This window comes from Lepisma saccharinum, chromosome 15 (assembly GCF_977018435.1).
Source record: "Lepisma saccharinum chromosome 15, izLepSacc3.1, whole genome shotgun sequence".
NCBI lineage: Eukaryota > Metazoa > Arthropoda > Insecta > Zygentoma > Lepismatidae > Lepisma > Lepisma saccharinum.
In genome coordinates, this window is record NC_139243.1 from 49,404,498 (window position 1) to 49,412,977 (window position 8,480).

At 38.6% G+C, this 8,480-nt stretch overlaps 1 protein-coding gene across 3 annotated transcripts in view; it reads right to left on the reverse strand.

The window, feature by feature from the left end:
- Positions 1-7,568, reverse strand: part of LOC145999701 (uncharacterized) — a 49,856-nt gene extending 42,288 nt beyond the window's left edge. For 2 of the 3 annotated variants that reach the window (XM_083136956.1, XM_083136954.1), the window contains exon 1: positions 7,510-7,568. The gene's annotated coding sequence lies outside the window, so the exon portion shown is untranslated. The other variant, XM_083136955.1, reaches the window with a different exon arrangement.
- Between the last annotated feature and the right edge of the window lie 912 nt (positions 7,569-8,480).

Sequence of the window (8,480 nt, forward strand, 5' to 3'; positions counted from 1 at the left end):
AACCTAACCAGACTAACAATAACAAAAACATTTAGGAGTGAAATAATACTCCTTCACATCCCACGCATGTGAAATAAGATGGTAGCAGCAGTCTGTATCTAAGACAACAGTAAATGAATGACTGCTTGCAAACAATGAGATAGAAGTGCATGGGAGGGAAAAATTGTTCTCCAGAAAAAGTGTCGTAAGTAGTCACGAAACCTCTGAAGTATGTGTTAACAAACATAATTAGAAATCAAACCATGTAAAATACCACAGCAGTCTAGTTGGTAAGGACCAGGCCCCCCGTGACAGAGTGATTAGCACATCGTGCTACAATGCCAGGGGTCCCGGTTTTGAATTCAGGTCTGGGCATGAATGTTTGTGAGTGTTCATTCATCAATTTCATCATATCATCACTCATCCCCATCTTCAGAAATTAGCCAAAAGTGGCACAAAAAGCAAAGTAAAATAAAGCAAATCACTCACACTCTAGTTGGTAGGGCATTTGACTGTCACGTGGGAGACCCGGGTTGTTTCCAGAGTGGGTGATCTAAGGTCGGAATTTTTCTGACCTTGTCCCTGCAAAAAGTGGTTCTGGGGTTTGCCTGGGGCCAACCTTGGGGGATAAAGGCAGATGGAGCATAGTGCTGGTCACATCACCTCCAAAAGAGCAGAGACTGAAAATGTGTGGGGCCCTACCCCCACATCCCCTAAATGTGCCTTCATGGCATGGTTTACCTTAATACGTAAAAAATGCAGTGGCCATGAAAGAATTGGAGCTAAACAATAAGCACTTGGACAGGCAGATGCTGATAATGATGAAGATCTTGCTGCGACTGAAATTCAGTTGCTGGTGCCGAAAATAATTCTACTTTTTTTTTTGTCAGGTTACACATGTTCCTTTAATTCTGTTAGAATTTCGACATTGTATCACTCTTGATTTTCTGCCTCTCTTTACTAATCATGATGATGAGGATGAGTGATGATCAGATGTGATTGATAAAAATACAGACCAAGTTTCGAACCTGAAAATGTTGTTCATGGGATTAAAAGCCAACCAATTGATATGCTTGGCCACAGAGCCAACAAAATTTACCTTCTATACGAATTGGAAACATGCTTGTCATGAGGATGCTGATATATTCAGGAATATCATTCAGCATATTGTTGCCATATACCATGTAGGCCCCTACATGGCCGTGTCTGTAGTTCATACGTGATCCATGTGCATTTGACACAATGCACAATTGCAAACACATTCTTGAAATTTACATATTTTTGCATTTCTTAGTATTTACACATGGTTCTACACATTTTGTATGTGCATGCAACTGGTTCAGACACATAAAAATTGTGGAAGTATTTCATGATAGAAGTACGTGGGCCACATGTCAGGACTAAATACATCAGATATTCGAGTTTCTGCATTGTGAACAAATTTTATGTTATGTAAAACATGAATATATATTAATTGCAAAAAAAAAAAAAAATCAACATACATTTAGATCGGTACATTCGGTCACCAGCCCTACATGGGTAACGGTTTCGAAAGTTGAATGATTTTTTCAACGTTTTTACACATTGTACAATGTGTATGTATAATATGGGATGTAGTTTCATTATTTATGAAATGGAAACTTATTATGTGCAGACAAAAATGTTATGCTTTCTTCTTTTTTTCCAAATACAAAATATATATAGATTAAATAACAAATATGTGCTCACCCTCTATCTCTATCAAGATTTGCCTGCCGAATTAGCAATAACAAAAAAAAAAAAATCCCAAGTTGAAAAATGTTTCGCTATGCATATAAGGTAAGTACAAATGTAAATAATTCGGAAATAAATGAGTTAAATGTGTTTTCACTATATCTAACTAGTACCATAATTTTTACATGGTTCTATTCGATTGCGATTTACGTCCGTTATGTGAGGTGACCTCGACACTTGGCATAGCAATCCGAGGGGTGCCGAAGGGTGGTTAGTGGGGGTCATAAACCCCCCCCCACACACACACACTTTAGCACCCAGTATTTCTAAAAAAAAAGTACACGTAACTCCCACCCCCTTTCGAAAATAAAAAACGATTTCATTTGATTACTAAGCCAGAGATCCCAGCTTGCCATGGGTGTTCTTTGCGTGTGTGTCCCTTCATCAATTTATCATCTTTGCGATTAGCCAAAAGCGGCAGGAAATTGAAGTAAAATAAACCAAATCTAACAATCTATCAATGATTTGATTTGATATTTGTTACTTAGAGTAGATTTTTTTGTCACATTTGGTTAACCGCGAAGATGATATGATACAATTAAGGAAGGGACAAACACTAAGAAAATCCATCCCCAGGTGGCGATTCGACCCCCACTGTGATAACTAGAGACCGGATGTTAGGCAAAATGCCTATTCTTTCCTGTTAGAGATATGATGAAAACGAATGTTGCGAAGGCCAGAGGGGAGGGATTAGCTTAATTTAAAGGTAATTTAATTTTGCCTATTTCATACAATATTACCTATATTATTTCATAAATGCCAGATATTGCCTATTTTAGGCATTTTCTTTAAAATTGGGAGAAAATTGCAGAGGAAATTAATGTTTCATTTCCCGAAGTTGACTCTTTAATTTCCAATGCTAAGAAAATATACCTCAAAGCACCATCACGGCTTCTTTTGTTTAACCTTTTGGTGCCCAAGCATCTCGAACGAGATACCCAAAAGTAACCCTCAAGACACCAAGCATCTCGATCGAGACGCTGTGTCAAGGTCGTAGTTTTTACGTTATAACTTTTCTATTTTTGGCTAGAATTTCTTTTTTTTTTATATATTGTTTCTAACACATGTATCTAACAGAAATGGTATTTTGCATTTTTTTTGTCTTCATGAAAATGGAGGGGGAAAGGCGGGAAAAGGGACTTCTCTGTTGCATCTCTTTTCAAGGTCAATTTTTTGCCGACAAAGGAAGACTGGAATGAAGCTTGTTTATCAGTATCCGATGTCAAAATTAAAGTTTTCTGTGAGGGCGCAAGCAGGGGGAGGGGGAGACTGGTTGTTGAATCTGCGTTGTGAGGATGGATTTTCGAAGCGCGCTGAAGGAAACCTTTGTTTTTTTTAGCACAAGTGGCAACAGGGGTTACCCAGCATTGTCTAAAAATAGAATTTCAAGCATCTGCAGGAATTGGCGCTCATTTGTCACTACGTTCTAGCTTTTCGTCCGTGAATGTTGTGCGTAGGTGTTGTTTTGTGCCCAAGTGCGAGGACATTTTTTGGGTGAAGTGACAATTTTTTAAAATAATTTTTGGGGGTTTTCTCCCTTCCCCGTCCATATATACACCAAATTTGCATAAATTTTGCATTTTGACATTTTTTAAGAAAAGTATTTTTGAGGGGATTTCCCCACTTTCCCCCTCCATATGTACGCCGAATGTGCATAAATTATATATCGTCTGAATCTGTGATTCATTCTGCTTACAACGGTATATCTTTCATATCTCTAGGGCATTTAGTTTCTGAGCTATAGTCATTTCAAGGTACCGCTGCATTTTGAAGCTTGAATCAGTGGCATGCCGACCATTCCTTTTGGGGGTACAACTCAAGTTACATTGGTCATATGATAATAATGCAAATATTTTTGTGTTCCTTACATGTCAGCGATCATTTCCATGTGCATGTCGACACTGTCATATACTTTTTTCTTTGGGGGAGGGTGGGGGAACCAATTTTTTTCCCCCAAATTTTGGAATTTTGAGAGTTAGCCCCCTCTCCCCCGCCACATATACGCCGAATTTTCAAAAATTGCATATAGTCTGAATCTCTGGTTCATTCTGCGTACAACGGTATATGACTCATCTCTCTAGGGCAATTAGCCTCTGATCTACACTCATTTAATTGAAACTCTGCATTTTACTCAAAATCGGCTCGGGCAATAGAGGCTTACTTGTGAAAAAGGCCTTGGGCGGCAAAAGGTTAAAGAAACAGCCCCTGAACTTGCTTTGCCTCCACAGCCAATAGCTGTGGTACTTGGATATCTGCTGCAGTATATTACACGACCAACTATCAGAAGGTGGCTGAAGTAATTAATTCCCTATCTGAAGATAATACAACATCAATTGGCGTAACACAGCGTCTTTTGAACAATTCTGTTTTGCGATATGACTTAGGATTCATCATCACCCATTATTCAAATTTGCCAGACACAATAACATTACTGGAAGAGAGAAGTGAAACACTGATAAATTCTATGGACCATTTTCACTCTGCAGTTGACCAAATTTGTACTGTACCAGGTGCAAAAGGTCGTGAGAAATGTCAGCAAGTTATTGCAGCTAATACGGACTTGAACAAATTAAGGGCAATTCAACAAGTTCTGAAAGGTGAAAATATACAAACTGAGTTAGATCCACATGTTCTCGCGTGCTTTAAGTATGCTCCAGTAACATCTGTGGAGGTTCAAAGATCTTTTTCAATTCTAAAAAATGTGTTGTCCGATTGCAGACATAACTTGTCGGTTGATCACCTGAAGAAATACCTTGTTGTGATGTGCAACCACAATTAGTGCTTCTTATTCAGAGACTGACAAACCGTACAGTACAAACTTGAAATGCATTTAAACAGTTTCTTAGTTCGAACTGCTGTGTGGAATATATAGTGTAAATTTTTTTAAATGAAATAACCCTCTGTGCAGTGATAAAGGGTATATTTAAATAATCTGCATACTGGTTGGAAGTAGCCAACAATTTCTTTTGTCAGACTTTTGTGTGTAGCCATTATACAATGGAAAATTTTTGGCTGATATGACTCCTGTTTGCAGTACAATATTAGACTGCTGTCTCTAATGATGAGCTCCTGGTTTATTTTAAGCAACTATAAAGAAGGTACAGGTATGTTTCTATATTTTTTAAACACCAATTTCTTTTTTTATGTCTATCTTCATTATTTTGAGTTATATTTCATTGCCTTTTTTATTGCCTATTTTGAAAATTATAAGTGCTTATTTGCCTGCCTATTTTATATGTTTTTAGTGCCTAAACATCCAGTCTCTAGTGATAACCACTCCCCCACGGTTGGTTGATTTGGTGTTTTAAGCCCACTTTATGCACAAAAAGGCTAATCGGGACTGGCCCTACAGTCTAAAGTGGGAACTGAACCACTATGTGCCTCCACTGGGTACCGCCGGCCCTCGTAGAAGAGTGGTGTTAGCACATCGCGCTTCGACATCAGGAGCCCCGGATTCAAATCCCGGCATGGGCATGGATGTTTGTGAGTTTCCATTCATCAATTACATCATGTCATCACTCCTCCCCATCTTCACAAATTAGTCAAAAGTGTCAAAAGAAGCAAAGTAAAATAAAGCAAATAAAAAAATCCACTGGTTACCGATCCAGGACCACTTGCATTCTCCCATGGAGGTCGGCCGTCAACAAATACTATAGGAAAGGGCTAACCATTCGGATACGTGGGTGTTGGTAAAGCAAACTGCATTTTCCCCCAGTGATAATTTTCAATTGGTGTTTGTGTATGATTAATTTTTTTTTTTTTTTTCAAAAATTTTCCATTGCTTGATTGGTAAATGTCTGTTATATCGGAGACACATTAAAATTTGTTATTTTGTGTTTCGGATGGTTCGTACTTACCAACTGTGTATTGCGGAACACAGTTGAAGGTGCCATTATGATTTTTACATGAAAATAACTTCGATTTTTTACATTACGAGTAATTCTTTTGGTACCTTTCTTCCGTTGCAGAACATATAATATGGCGCACACAGCTGCGGATCATTGCGTGTCGTGCTTGTGTTTTGTCGATTTGGAGTGGGTATGCTGTGTTTCCACCTTTTTAACCGAAAAAATTCCTACTTTCGTGTTCATTATGTCATCACAAACCATTGACGGATAGCCCCAAAAACCACTCATGATAGCCACACGAACCATTCACAGATAGTCCCAAAAAAAAATTCACGATAGCCCCACAAACCATTGATGGATAGCCCCAAAAACCATTTACGATAGCCCCAAAAACCATTCACGATAGCCCCATGAACCATTGACAGATAGCCCCAAAAACCATTCATCATAACCCCATGGACCATTTCCGTCAAGGTTGGGTTAGGTTAGGTAAGCATAGTTAAAAAAAATCTCATAAAAAAAGACAAGTTTGGAAACACTGGCGAGACCGCGTGACTTTCGTCTCACGCCATCTGCAGGAACATAATGGAAACGATGACATAATGTTGTCGCTTTGCACAAAATGTAAGTTTATTATATCAAAAGACCTTATTTCTTGTTGTGCAGCATTCTACGGTGAGAAAATACCTCCATGGGCTTTCAAAATGCTATAGAAACTCATTTCCGTAAGTAGTTCCTTTTGTAAAAATGAAGAAATGTGTCTCCGATATAACAGACATTTACCGCTTGATTTCCCTTATTTCTCCATCTCACGATCTCATTACTGAAGGATCCGAGTTCAAGCCGTGGCCTGTGCATGAGCGTCTCTTTGTATCCACCCTTCACCCATTTAATTTAATCAACATTCATTGTCATGACAGAAGTTAGATAAAGTGATGGCAGAGCAATGCTAACAATAAGAAAAAGTACTAATCTGACATTCCCTGGACAGATTTCTTCATTTTTACAGAAGAAACTACTTACGGTAATAAGTTCCTGTAGCATTGTCTAACATCTGGAAGGTGTTTTGTGTGATGTGGGAATGTTTCATAGCGGAAATTCAACCATTGACGCATAGCCCCATGAACCATTTCCGGTAAGGTTAGGTTAGGTGGGGTCACGTATAGATTGCAATAGTTAAAAGTTGGTTTCGAAAAAAATATGCGTAGCCCCACACACCATTCTCGCATAGCCCCATGAACCATTGACATATAGCCCCACAAACCATTTGCGGAAACGTACGTTCTTCAGTTACAAAAACACTTTTTTGGTAAATAAATGTTTACTATCCTTCGGACACCTATAAGTTCTGAGTTTCGTCAATTTTTGACATTTGTACTTACCTATCTGCTTCGCAGACCATTTTTTAACATGTATTCACGTTTTTAGATTAATTTTTTTTAAAAGTGTTTTTGTGACTGAAGAACATACGTTTCCGCAAATGGTTTGTGTGGCTATGTGTCAATGGTTCGTGGGGCTATGCGAGAATGGTGTGTAGGGCTACGCAAAATTTTTTCGAAACCAATTTTTAACTATTGTAACCTATTGTGACCCTACCTAACCTAACCTGGGTCGGGTACCCTATTCTACACCCTCGAATTTTGAATTTTTTTTTTATTTCAAGTAGTTTCTTCTGTAGAAATGAAGAAATCTGTCTGAAGGATAGTAAACTAGTACCACTTATAATGTTCTCCTGCGAAGCAGATAGGTAAGTACAAATGTCAAAAATTGACGAAACTCAGAAGTTATAGGTGTCCGAAGGATAGTAAACATTTACCCTAACTAGTACCGAATTTTTGCCACCTACCATCACTTTTTCTAGCTGTATAGATTTAATCACAATAAGTAGCTAATAAATAACCAGCCTTACCAACTCCATGTGTTCAAGGTAAACATAAACAAGAGAGATGAAAAAAACAAAACAGTAACCTTCTTCTTCTTCTTCTTCTTCTACATGCCCCTCACCGCTGAAATGATAGCAGTCTTGGGCAAGGGTCTGAGAACATTGAGGGCTACGAGTTTGCGCACTAAGATGAACAGCACAATATTGTTTTACACTTCACTTCACTGTCACTATAATACAGTAATGATGAGGGCGGGAATCAAAAGCGAAGTTCGCACTGTCGGGCAAATCCATAGAGAATCCACATAGTAGAGGGGGAAGGAGATGAAAGTAGAGTGGGCAAGGAGAAAGGAGAAGCAACCTTTTGTCGAAGGAGTCTGTGGAAAAGTGCCTGGCGTTGTGTGTTCCATAGCGGGGCATTGGAAAAATAAGTGGGTGGGGGTTTGTTTATGTTCTCCGCAGGTACAATTGGGAGAGGGAGTTTGGTGAATGCGTGCCAGATGCTCGTTTGTGGTCACATGTCCCGTTCTAAGGCGTAGGATACAGGTGATCACTTCACGGGGCATTTTTAAATGATGAAACCAAGGTCGAATAGGGAGTTTATCATAAAACCATTTGTAAGTAGTGGTTTTTGCCACTGCGTCATGAACCCAATTTTCCCACTGAGAGTGAATTTTTTTTTGACCCGTGGGAGAAGATCAGTATTCGCGATTAAAATTAACCTATATGCCATCTGCCGGGATTTTCAGGAAGTACTCTTAGTAGGATACGTTGTGTTGAAGTCGTTTAAAGCATGGTGAATATGCGAGAAAGTAAGGTCTACTGTTCAGGTTTTTTTTTTTTTTTTTTTTTTTTGCTCTAAATAGTTTTATGGGTCAGAACAAATTAAAAGTTTTCATGTGTTTCCACCCCGTGGAATCAACAAAATGAAATTTGTTAATAAATCAGGGAAAACGTAATTGACAGAAGATTGGTATGGGGAATATAACACTGTAATT